The sequence below is a fragment of the Dromaius novaehollandiae genome, chromosome 3 (assembly GCF_036370855.1).
Source record: "Dromaius novaehollandiae isolate bDroNov1 chromosome 3, bDroNov1.hap1, whole genome shotgun sequence".
In the NCBI taxonomy this organism is placed as follows: domain Eukaryota; kingdom Metazoa; phylum Chordata; class Aves; order Casuariiformes; family Dromaiidae; genus Dromaius; species Dromaius novaehollandiae.
In genome coordinates, this window is record NC_088100.1 from 47,380,089 (window position 1) to 47,392,303 (window position 12,215).

The window sequence follows — 12,215 nt, forward strand, 5'->3', positions numbered from 1 at the left end:
CTGCGACCCCTGAAATGGTCTCCCTGCGACCACCCAGGACACACCGAGCCTGCGCTGAACCAGGGCACGATCGGACAGAGACTTTGGGACCTGGACTGCAAATTACTGCTGCTTAGCACAACTTTTATAAAACTTGCTTAGCATGAGTAGCTAAATTTGCTGAAGCCTTAGGCCGCACTCCCTAGTTCAGAGAGAAAGGGCCCCAGAGCTGGTGCAGACTGGAAAGATAAGGGAGTTACAGGCAGTTTGCATTCCTATGCTTCACACTCCGGGAGGGAGGATGTCAAGGCTTTGAAATAAGGCCTGCTTGGGCGCCGGGACCCTGGGAAACAAAGCCTCCTCTCACTGCTGAAACAGTGTTAATTGGGGGGGGGGAGGGGGTTGGATTATATCCTCCTCGTCAGGACCTTGGAAGATAACACCTACTGTCACTGCTGGGGCAGTGCTAATTGCTGGAACAACACCTGTTTGTCAGGGCCCTGAGAAAGAAGGGCAGAACCCGAGGAATCAAAACACATTTGTCAGCAGAAACCGCAACAGTAAAGATAAGGGAGAAAAGCAGCCTGCCTGGGAACAACGATGAGACCCAATAAGGAGCAGGAGACCCCAGACCCAAAAATTACTACTGGTCTGAACTACCGTGTGAGGGGCGGGAAACTTAATTTGAAAAAGCTATAATTGCCCAGGGATTTCTTTGTTCGGGGTCCCTCTTCGGAGGCACCCAACTCGAGCTGTAACTACTGCACGCATGTCATTACAATTTATTTATTTAATTTGCCTTGATTTGGCTCCGAACTTCTCAGCGGGAACCTAGGGTCGGACCCTGCTCGAGTTGTAATTACTGCACGCGCATCGCTAAAATTTACACCCAGGGTGAAGAGGACCAACGGGACGCCGCTGGATCCACGGGTGGTGATATCTCTTTCTCTCTCCCCCTTTTCTCTCTCTCTCTTTCTCTCTCTCCTCCCCTTTGCCTTTTCCCACCTTTTCTCCCCACTTCGTGGAAAATCAAGTTAAAAGGTTGTACGATATTTGACCGGTTTTAGCGTCTTAATCTCGTCCTTGGGATCGTAACGAACCCCCCCCCCCCCCCGATATTGGATTGGGACAGAGTTGCAAATAAGTTCTCAATGAAGTCATGTCATAGCACCTCTCCAACCCTGCACCCCAATTTACATTGCAGTTGTCCACAGCGCTGTCCACATATTTTATATTTAACAGTCACAAGCTGAAATGTTTATCTAATGACTGGAACAAGGCAAGTCTTGTTTCTCCCTAGGTGAGATCCATAACTGCTGGGCTGCTCCTAGCCAAAAGAATTAATACTGTCCCCCCTTACTTTCTCTTGGTTCAGTGAGCTTTTATTTATTTCATACAAAGTGGAATAGGTTCAACAGAAAAGAATTAGAAATCTTCTCTGAACTACTTATAGCCTGGTAATTACAGCAATTGCTGGAACAGGTACATTTAGCTCCCCTCAGGCCACAAACTCCCTCATGCAGCACATCTGATCTAACTGTTGAGCTATTAGATACAGAAGGCACCATCTAGTCCTCTAACAGCAGTTCAAAAAAGATAATCATCTCTTCCTAAAGTTAAGAATGGGTCAACCAAGTAGCTTCTATTCAACATTTCTTGTTTTTACTAGATTTTGATGGCTCAATTAATTTGCCCAGACAGGTTTTAAATTGCATTTGAGTTACATGTCCCAGATATACCACCTGGTCTCCACCTGCTTCAGAAGGAATCCTGCATGTCCAGGGTCATATCTACTAGCCCCTTGCACATGTCTCAAATACCAACAGTATCTCAAATACCACTAGAAAATTGTGTGTACTGAACTGAGGTCTCACAGATTATAGGAGAGAGCAAATACCTAGCTTTCAGAAAGATTTCTACTTTAAAGATCCCTAAATTTAACTGTTTGGATCTAGATTAAAATCCCACCTGAGAGTTTTTATCGTATTAGGTTATTTTCCAGATGACAATAGATACCAAAAGACAGACATCAAAATAATTGTAACAATAGATTATGATAATTTTTCCTATAAAGTACAAGGCCCAATAATAAACCAAATACCTTGCATCTCTTATTTCAACTACAATTGCTTCTGTGGTACTCTCTATGGAGGACTTCAAACAGCCATCCCACTGTAAGAGTGAGACTTCCTTGATATGGACTTTCTTCTCCAGGTAAATTAAAAGTTAATTTATTATTCCAAAAATCCATAAGCGATTGTGTCCTAATGCCTCACAGTTTGAGAAAGTAATTTTATGCAAAACCTAGGGAAATTTGTGGACTTTATCAGAGATCACCACAAGAGTTCACAAGCAGGGTTTACAAGAATAGTTTACATACAGAATGAATACTCTGCTTAATCTTATGAAACCCAAGAAAGCACTTAACTCAAGCATTTCAAATGGATATGCAAGAACCCTTCTTATGCAATTAATATTAAGAATCTTCAATTCCTAAGTAAATCTCACTCTCATCTCTCTCTGTTTATCCAAGCCTCCTCTCCTGGAGTACAAAATCTAAATACGTAGGGAAAGTTTTTAATAAATCATAAAAGTATTTCAATATCCAGGAAGTCATTCTCTAAAAAGAAATTATAAAACTTCTTCCACATTATTATTTGAGGCTTGAGAAAATTTCATTTCACAGTGATAGTTAAGGGCTGAACCAGAAGATTGCTTCATTTGAAGTTATTTTGAGGATTCTTTCTTAGCTGCCTATTTGCTTGCTGAATAGAACAAACTCAGGAAGGAGACTGATAAAAGTGCTGCACAGGATATTCTGTTAAGTGTTGCCTCCTGAAACAGACATGGTATCAGAAAGTACTTGCTTGCTTAATGCAGTGACATTTTATACTACTCTCTAGTAGTAGCTAGGAATGAGAGTCACACCTCTTTTAGGTTTTTGCTATGTCCAGTATCAGCTGCAGTCATCTTTTCATTTTCTCAGGATAGATTTCTGTAACATCCTTAGCTTATGAAATGAGCTTATTGTCCTTAGCTTACAATATGAAATCTATTTATATACAAGCAATAGATTTTTTTTCCCTCTAGTTTGGTAGACATTTCTTTTCTTTTCTTTTCTTTTCTTTTCTTTTCTTTTCTTTTCTTTTCTTTTCTTTTCTTTTCTTTTCTTTTCTTTTATTTCTTTTCTTTTTTCTTTTCTTTTCTTTTCTTTTCTTTTCTTTGCTTTGCTTTGCTTTGCTTTTCTTTGCTTTTTTTTCTTTTTTCTTTTCTTTTCTTTTCTTTTCTTTTCTTTTCTTTCTTTTCTTTTCTTTTCTTTTCTTTTCTTTTCTTTTCTTTTCTTTCATTTTCTTTCATTTTCTTTCGTTTTCTTTCTTCTTTTTTTGTGACAGGAAATTCACAGAACTATTTTTGAAATCAGACTTTTAGTATTTTGCTCTTCTGTTTTCTTTCTGTGATGTCTTGCTAGTTTCCATTACGCTTGATTGGCATTTAATTTCTATTTCAAATACTCAAATGTTTTAGGACAAATGCCCTAAAAAATCTTTGGTACATTTTGTATTTGGAAATCTCTGACTTCAAATAGTTGCCTTAAAAGATAATGTCATTTCCCAGTGCTCTATCTTTCTGACTGTGTCAGAGAAGTTGTTTAAATCCTGCAGAGCATATAATGTTATCCACACAGTCAATGATAGCAGTGAATAACTTTTTAACTAAATTTGCTGTTCATATTGATTGCAAATCTTCATATGACTCTGTAGCTCAGTGCTGAAAGGAATGTTTTTCCACATACAAGATAACTTCCACGTACAGGACAATGATGCAACTTCTGTTCCTTTTCATATATCCTCTAGGCCTTTTCTTCAGCTAAACAGATTCAGCCTATTTCAGATCTATTCAAGTCATCATTAGTCAGCTATAACTTTTGTGCTTCCAGTTGTCAATAGGTCATTCTGCTCTTTTATTATTATTATTATTAGCTGCTGAAGTGCCTTTTTTCATAAGTGAGAATTTTCCTGTCGAATGCTTTTAGATGAAGGACTCAACCACTTCATTTACAGCTCAATTGCATTTTTATCACTATTTCCTTCATGCCTGGTATATTTTCTCTTTTTACTTACTCAGTATCTGGTACATAATATATGCAATCCAATGAATTTCATGGTCTTTTTGAAGCAATATAGTAGAAGAGATTCATTTTTTTTAATGTGGGGACTGTGTGCAGTCCAGTTATTAGACACCTACACTAGACACATTGAACTGCTACCCTACAGACATTCATTCTTCTTGCCAATTTAATATCCTTTTTTCCCCACAGAATCTCACTTAAGAATATTTCAAAAGAACTTCTTCCTTTGAAAGATCTAAGTTCATTTTATCAGGTAGGAGTATATTCAGTCACTTTCTAAATAGGCAATTTATACATCGAAGACAGCAAAAAATCGTTACTGATGATGTCAGCTGGAATATGAGATCTGACTACCACATTATTTCTGCATTCGTGAGATAAATACTAAGACCAAAGTTTTCAGCAATCCCTGAAAAAAAAATGTCCAAAAAGACTTGGAGATCCATCTCCATGTGGACAAAGATTTCCTGTAAAAAAGGAGGAATGAAAAAGATAGTGAAGCAGTTCTTCAGAAATCTAAAGCTAGAATGAGCGGTGAAAACTAAAATTTACCATTTATCCAAAACCAGAAATACATCCCTTTACCTAAGCAGGGAAAGGAAGTTCTAGATATATAAACTGAAATTAAAACAGGGCTCTAAATAAAGTTGGATGTGAGAACATGGACCTGTTTAACTCCATTAGAAAATCAAAAGGGATTAATTCTGGTTAAATGACTATACTAATTCATATTAAAATTTTGAGGATGAGGACTTTAAAGAGTCTCTAAAAAAGATATTGTTTTTAGTAAGTTTTTTTCCCCAGACTCATTTGATGGATATTAAGATTGGTTGTGTTTGTTGCTTGCTTTTTCTTTTCAAGGGACCTAAGCATATGTGTTTTATCATATAGTTTATGACATTTCTTAACAAAATTTCACTGTCAGTCTTTTACCTTTTTATGTTGAATAGACAGTATTTTTACACTTTCTAAAGAATCAGGACACCTTTAAAAGATGAATATTTTGTAAAATGTTGGCTTTATGCAAAAACTCACCTATATAAAATGCTAATAAATGAAAGAAATTGACAGTCCTGAAATTTGCTCACTTTTTGAAAAAGATGGTTATTAGACTTCTGATTTTTTCTGTACCATAGATTTATAGATTACAAGTAAGGGAACTGACACAACAGCACAGCACAGCAGATAGGATATGTGTTCTATTCTGCTTGAGTGTCAAGGATGAAGACTCTATAGATTCAATAAAGAAATGTTAATCCTTAAAGCATGAAGAAAACAAGCAAAATACTTCAAACATTATCTCTTGATAAAATCTCAGTTTAGAGAGAAAATTATTCTCATTTTGCCTCTCTCCTTCTCCCTGCCATGCTTTTCCTACCTCATGCAAATGTGTACTGAATGTCTCACTATTTCATGTAATTTAAACAATTTAAACAATTTCAGCAGGTGAAGATAAGGACATTGTCTCTTTCCATGTCCTTATTCTCCTAAGCTTATAACTAAGGCAGGGAGCTTTCCTGAATGGGAGACTTGAATATTTACATTATAGACAATTTATAGCTTTAATATATTCACATAGTAGAATCAGGCTATTTATTTTTCACAGGTGATCAGAGGAATATTGTGTGATCCAGAAAATAAGTTTGGATGCTTAATTCCTATCCTAATTACACCTAGGATTAAACTTAATGTGTGCAATCAATTACAAAAATATTATCACACACTTCTCATTCTGCACATTTGAGATTTAAAAACATTTATTGATCTGAAAAAATGCAGAAGTAGAACCTGACTAATTTTGGGAGGAATTTATACAACACAAGTATATAAAGGAAACCAGAAATGGTCTCAAAATTATTCGTTCAAAGCAGTGGGTGAACAATTTTTCAGCCAAGAAAGTTGATGCTTTTATCCATGTATTCATACAATAGTTTGCCATAAACTATTCAGCTAGCTCCTGAAACATAATACAACCTTCTCCAGCCTTCCATTTTTCAAAGTATCAAAACAAACATCTACTCAGTTGTTCTAACACAGTAGTCTCTATTGTTATCCTTTCAAGGTACCTTGTAATGTGCATTGCTGAACCTCCTCAAAAAATAAAGTGGGGGTGCATATAATAATGTAAAGGAAAAAAACAGTCTGCAGAATTCAGACCCAGTTCATCACATTTGAATGACTGCTCATAAGAAACTCAGAAACATGTGCTCCGCTCAATGAGATTTTCATAACATAATCATTGGCTTTTTTAAGGAAATCGTTGCCAAACCATTAGTCAATAACGGTAATACTCTAAGTGCTAAGCAAACATTTGGGGGGAAAAGAAAAGAAAGCAAGGTGTGTTTTGAAGGCTCTGTAGTGGAACAATTCTACCATACTATGGCTTTACAGAACAAATGCACTGTTTAACTGTTCTCCATAAAAAAAAAAAAAAAAAAAAAAAAAAAAAAAAAAGACATGGATAACATATTATACCATAAATTCTATGCTATATATAGTATATAGAACATTTTACTATTGCTTCTGAAGATTTTTTTTCAGATCTATTCTAGGAATCAGCTAAGCTGTTTTGGTATCTAAAATATTATTATGAAACCTTCTCATTTATTAAATTCTCCCTGAAGTTAATAAAGCTGATAATAAGAATACTGGAGCTTAGCAATTCACATGAAATTTTATCAAGTACAAATCACATATGAGGTTGCCAAATGGAATGTGATGTTATTAATGTAGAAGCTATATAATTAGCAGCTAGAATACATTTTAAAAAATACTTAAAACAGAGGGGAAAAAAAACCTTCCTGGGAAGTTTCATTCCACTTCCCGTTCTGGAAAAACTATGCTGAAGATGACAAGAAATTTCCCAGGGAAATGTTTCATTTTAAATTCCATCTGTAATTTATTTACTTTCTTTGAAATCCAAGAGGACAGTTGAAATTAGAATTCCTCAGAATCTACTTTCTGTATTCTCTGCATCTTCCTCAAAGAGATGTTTGGGAAAGTTAATGCTTCTTTTTATTATTAATAGTCCTAGGGAAAGATCAATTCCTCTAGTTCTGATCAAAGACTTCCTGATGTCTTGTGTTCTATATATAGACATAATCTTTGCTACCAAGAGCTTACAGTCTTGGCATACACTTAATGTTAGTTCTTAAAGTATCATTAACTTAACTAGTAACCAATAAACTGCTGCTATTTCATATTTTCTTACCACTAAGAATACTAAGAATCAAAGCATTAGCCATATCACTTTGTATAGAATCCAAAAGAGGGATAAAGGAAGTAATGGAAGTAATTTCTGGTAACAAATCAATGACAGAGATTATCTAATCTGTCTGATTTAGGCAAATGTCTTTTTTCCTCCTCCACTTTCGACAAAAACATTTCCACTTTTAAATTCCCCTTCTCATTGGCTTTTCCTTTTTCCCCATGTTCTGCCTCAACCTTCTTTCCTGAGAACAGAAGAAAAATAGTCATTTCATTTTTGATTTTTTCAACCTCAGCCATGCTACATAGCAAGTCCACTTGCACATTTGTTGTTCTCTGTTTACAGATACAGAGTATGTGTTATGATAGATTCTCAAATTCAGATTGCATTTGCCATTCCTCATGCTATAAGTGAATTCTGTGATCTCTGAAACAAAGCTTTCCTTGCTGAATAATCCCTTCTTCAGACTGTAGCAGACTCTATACTTGCTCCTCAGATATTTTTTGAGGTATTTTTTGACCTATTTTTTCTGGAGGTCTTTCTAGACTCAGAGAAAACGGGGTTGGAAGAAACCTCCAGATAGCACACTGTTGCCATAAGGCAGGATCAGCTATGGTTATGCTATTCTTTGTAGATATTTGTCTACATCCTTCTCTAGAAAAGGCTTCATTGCAGAGGTGTCCCCCCCTCACCAATTTCCTGGATGCAAATTCCAATTGTAACCAAGAATCAAGTTAAAGAAGTCCCATTCCAAACAGAAAAGTAAGCAAAGCTTACGCAGCTGCACAGATTCCAAAAATAGATTATAGAATACAGCTACCTGTTATGAATTTGCACAGCTTGCCAGAAATAGGAATTGATTCATGTCATAAACTTACCGCAGCAAGACAGTCAAGTGGTGAAGTTGGATTAGCAATTGCCAGTTCTACAATAGTATTAAGGAACAAGTATAAGGTAATTTTTGTGTGGAGAACTTTTATAGAGAAAGCAGGATAGTACCATTCTTGAAATGAAGATGGATGTGTATATAGGTGTCCATACCTTTAGTATTACCAGCACTGCTAAAATTTGGAGAGAATTATAGCCGATAAAAGACAGTGTGCTTTGAGACCACAAACACTTGGTAGAGCTGTAATATCTGAGGCTGTGTTTAACCAGAATGTTTTATTCTTGGCTTTCAGAGGTATGCTTCAGTTCCAGAGTATCTCCAAGTGAGTATCTTGAGATAATACCTGTTGTCAGTTATCTTAGCATTATTATTTAACTTCACTGACTTTATTGACATTATGATTGTATTGCTGCTGTTATTTTCCTAATCTTTTATCCTGCCTTGAGTTCTCACCTCATCTGAAAATTCAAAACTTGTTACTCAAATGGGTCGGCTCCCCTTTGTCTGGGCTTCCTGTCAGAGTGATGGGCATGAGCACTTACAAAATTTAGCTTGCAGAGTTTGTTTTGAGGCTTTTCCCAGGTGCTGCCTGGAAATGACAAACAAGTGAATTGGTTGACGCTTTTTGTGTGTCTCTATGTTTTCTATATTTCCATCAGATTGAAGATCATGCATTTTTGATCAATCATTATGTTTTGATGCTAGAAGTCTGCTCTGGATAAGAAGTCATCTACATACTTGCCTGTCCCTTTCCTGTAACATACAGGTAAGTGGCATCATTGCAACTTCAGTAATGCGAGATAAAGATATTTGGTGTTTATATGGAGATCTCCAGATGCCTCTGATCATTTTCAGCACAAAGCGCAGAGTTTCAGCTTTTCAAAAATGAACTTTATTGTGAGACCTGCCTCTTCATTTAAAAATCCTTTTTGTTTGTTTGGTTGGTTGGTTGGTTGGTTAGTGATCTTGATGAAGAAGCCAGCTGCCACAAGGGGGTCTCTTCATTCCTGCAATACAGTGTCACACGGGAGTGGTCCATCCCAGAAATTTGTATTTAAATTCTAGCCAGAACACTATTTTTCCAGGTTAAGAGAAACAAACAAACAAACAAATAAAAAATAGTTTCACCTGATAAAATAGTGTAAGGGAGCTTTTCAGAAATTCTCTCTTCAGTTTCCTTTATCTTTACAATAGAATCACCAAATATTCTTTTTTTCTCTTGTTTAATGAATACTTGCCTTTGAAGTGTTACCTCCTGAACTTGAGATGGTATCAGAAAGTAGTTGGTTGTTAACATATTTTCTTCAATAAATTTTACTGAACATTCTTCACTGCTGGTCTCTGAAGAAAACTCTGTTTTCTCTCATGATTTTAACGAATGCCACAACTAAGAATTTTTTGACCTCTGTGCTTGTCTTAAAATGGGATTTCTCTTAGCATTTTTCTCTGCTTGGAAGTCTCATTATAGCAAACCTTTCTTCCTCTAGCTGTCACTCATCACCAGTTTAGCACATCCTATATCAACAAGTTCTCAGAAGTTTACTAGCAATTGTCAGTTCTGGATTTGCTGTAAAAGGTTAATCCTCATACAATTATATCACCATAGCACAAAATCACAAGACTGCATATAAACGATGTCAGCATTCTGAAACTGAAATTTCTTACTCCTTTTACAGCTTTTTGGAGTACTGGTGCCCCCAAAGATGCCCTGAGTCCAATCTTATGTATAACATATTGTATGGTTACCCTTTTCCTAATAAAATATCCGCTAGAATTGGGGTAATGGTCAGTAGTTCTTCGATATGTGTGGTGATTCAACTGTGTTTAAGTATCCATTTTCATGACACATCTTTGTCCAGTAGTTACCTCAAATGTTCATACACATCTCAGAGGCTTAGAAAAGCATTATCAGATAGTTTACCCTCAGGGCTTTCTTCTTATCTTAAGAGGCTTGTATGTACTTCTTCAGATTCTTGAAGTTGTTGATAAGGTAACATATTACTTTATTTTATCATTTGATTCTGGAATTTTTAACTGAAATTGCCCATCTACTTGTAAAAAATGAGGTGCTGCTGGAACAAGTGACAGTATTTGACTTTTAATACTACTAGTGTGACTTCTGTTTTGCTTCATCATTTCTTTGCTTCCTTGCTTCCTCTCTTTCTCTCTTTCTCCTATTACAGTTTCACAGTTCTGCAGATAAAAAATGAACAATTATTAAAAACATCACAATTTACATACCTCTCTTTTGTTTTGTTTTGCTATGATGCTAAGATGTTCACTTTCCTTCTTTCTGTGTTTTCTTCCAACAGTACTTTTTCTGGTTTCAAGGACCACTTTGAATAGACTTTGTCTGGATAGCATGATCCGCCTGCGAGCATAAAGTTTTGAAGCCAAGACAGTGTAGCATTCAGGTTATTTCCTTCAAATGCAGTTTCCTCATCTATCAAATATATCCTGAAAGGAAAACTCTGTTTCACAAATATTCAAATGCCCTTATTAATTGCCTCTTTCTGATGTCCTTAATTTCTTTGGCTACCACTTAGCTGCTAAATAAGATTAAAAAAAGAAAAAAGAAAGAAAAATAAACGAAAAGGAAAGGTTACAAGCAGAGGTGAAAATTATATTCTTTCATGATGCTTCCCTCCTTCCTCATCTGACACTAAGTTTCTTTTAGATGTGCACGTACATGGAGAGGGGGATTAGCATGCAAATACAGTTCAAAAGATTGTTTCATATCTTATCTGTCATGACTTACATGTTTGAGTTTGCATTCAAAAGAAACAAGACTTTTTCTCAAGGGGAGAAGCTATTGTAGGTATCACTTATACATAGATGAAAAAAAAATGTGAGGACAATACCTGCTTGATGATCGGGAAAAGCTTTTCTATTTGGAAATAGGTGTTTTCAGAATTGGATTGGTCCCAGCATCATCATTTTCTGCTGCTATGATTGAGTTGCTGCCAAAGATTCAATTTTGAAAATGTCTCCATGAAGAACGAAACTACCTATTTAAAAAGAAATGATTCTACTTACAGTTTTGATGAAACCTTTAAGCAGAATAAAAACCTTTTTTTTTCCCTTGAGTTTCCAGTTTCTCTGTTTTGTACAACTTCAAAATGAAAAGCTGTGACCATGTCAAAGACTTCTCTGAGCAAAAAACTTGTTTGGCTTAATGCTGTGCCTGAAATTGCCAGTTCCAGCAGGCAATTTTCTTATTGTTTTTATCATGCTGCCAATATGGATGCTTTTTTATTTTATTAATATGAATATATATCTTTCAGGTATACATTTTTGAGAACATTAAATTTATTGCTTTATAGTTCTGGATTTTTACCTGATATGCACATTAGACATATTAAAATAAATACAAGAAAAACTGAAAGAATGTTTTAAAAAATATTTTTTATTTCGGTAAAAAAAATCCTCACTATTATACAAGGGGAGCATAACTTGCAGGCAGTGAAGGGGAGAGTTGACTCATGTGATCCAGAAGGCAACCAATTTCAGTCCTGTACTTCTGCAACTAGACTATATTCTCAACTTGTAGGTATTGCAGTTAGTTTTTACACCAACTCTTTGGAGGTCTTAAGGGCCATTGTCAGAACTCTATGATTTTACTAAGCAGGTGGAATTATGTCTTTGCAAAGCTAAATATGCTTCTAAATTTTGTGAGTGCAACACAGTGCCAAGAAATATTGGTCACCTGACAGCTTAGAGTCTTTTTCAAATACTGCCAAACACAGTACTCCATCTCTAAAGAAATGTAAATATTGGTCATCATCACTGAGCTTCAGTTTTATGTATATACCAAAGTCATCAAAATGATTTTAACTTAAGGGCAGCTATTACTGAATTCCAGAAAGTCAACAGTACAATTCTTAAATATAAAATACAATCTTTATTAAAATGTTAATTACAGAAATTGTCAAAAAAGTTCCTAAGGATCACAAAATTTTTGCAAGCCTGTAATATTTTACCTGATAGATATAATGTTAAATCAACAGCTA

General features: G+C 35.5%; 1 long non-coding RNA gene across 2 annotated transcripts; it reads left to right on the plus strand.

Moving 5' to 3' along the window:
* Nucleotides 1–385: 385 nt before the first annotated feature.
* Nucleotides 386–11,564, plus strand: LOC135327848 (uncharacterized). Of its 2 annotated transcripts, none has more exons than XR_010388310.1 (4): nt 386–912; nt 8,498–8,527; nt 8,865–8,971; nt 10,518–11,564. It is a non-coding gene; the product is annotated as an uncharacterized LOC135327848 (long non-coding RNA). The 2 variants fall into 2 exon arrangements; XR_010388311.1 differs by lacking the exon at nt 386–912 and adding an exon at nt 3,312–4,361.
* Nucleotides 11,565–12,215: the final 651 nt, after the last annotated feature.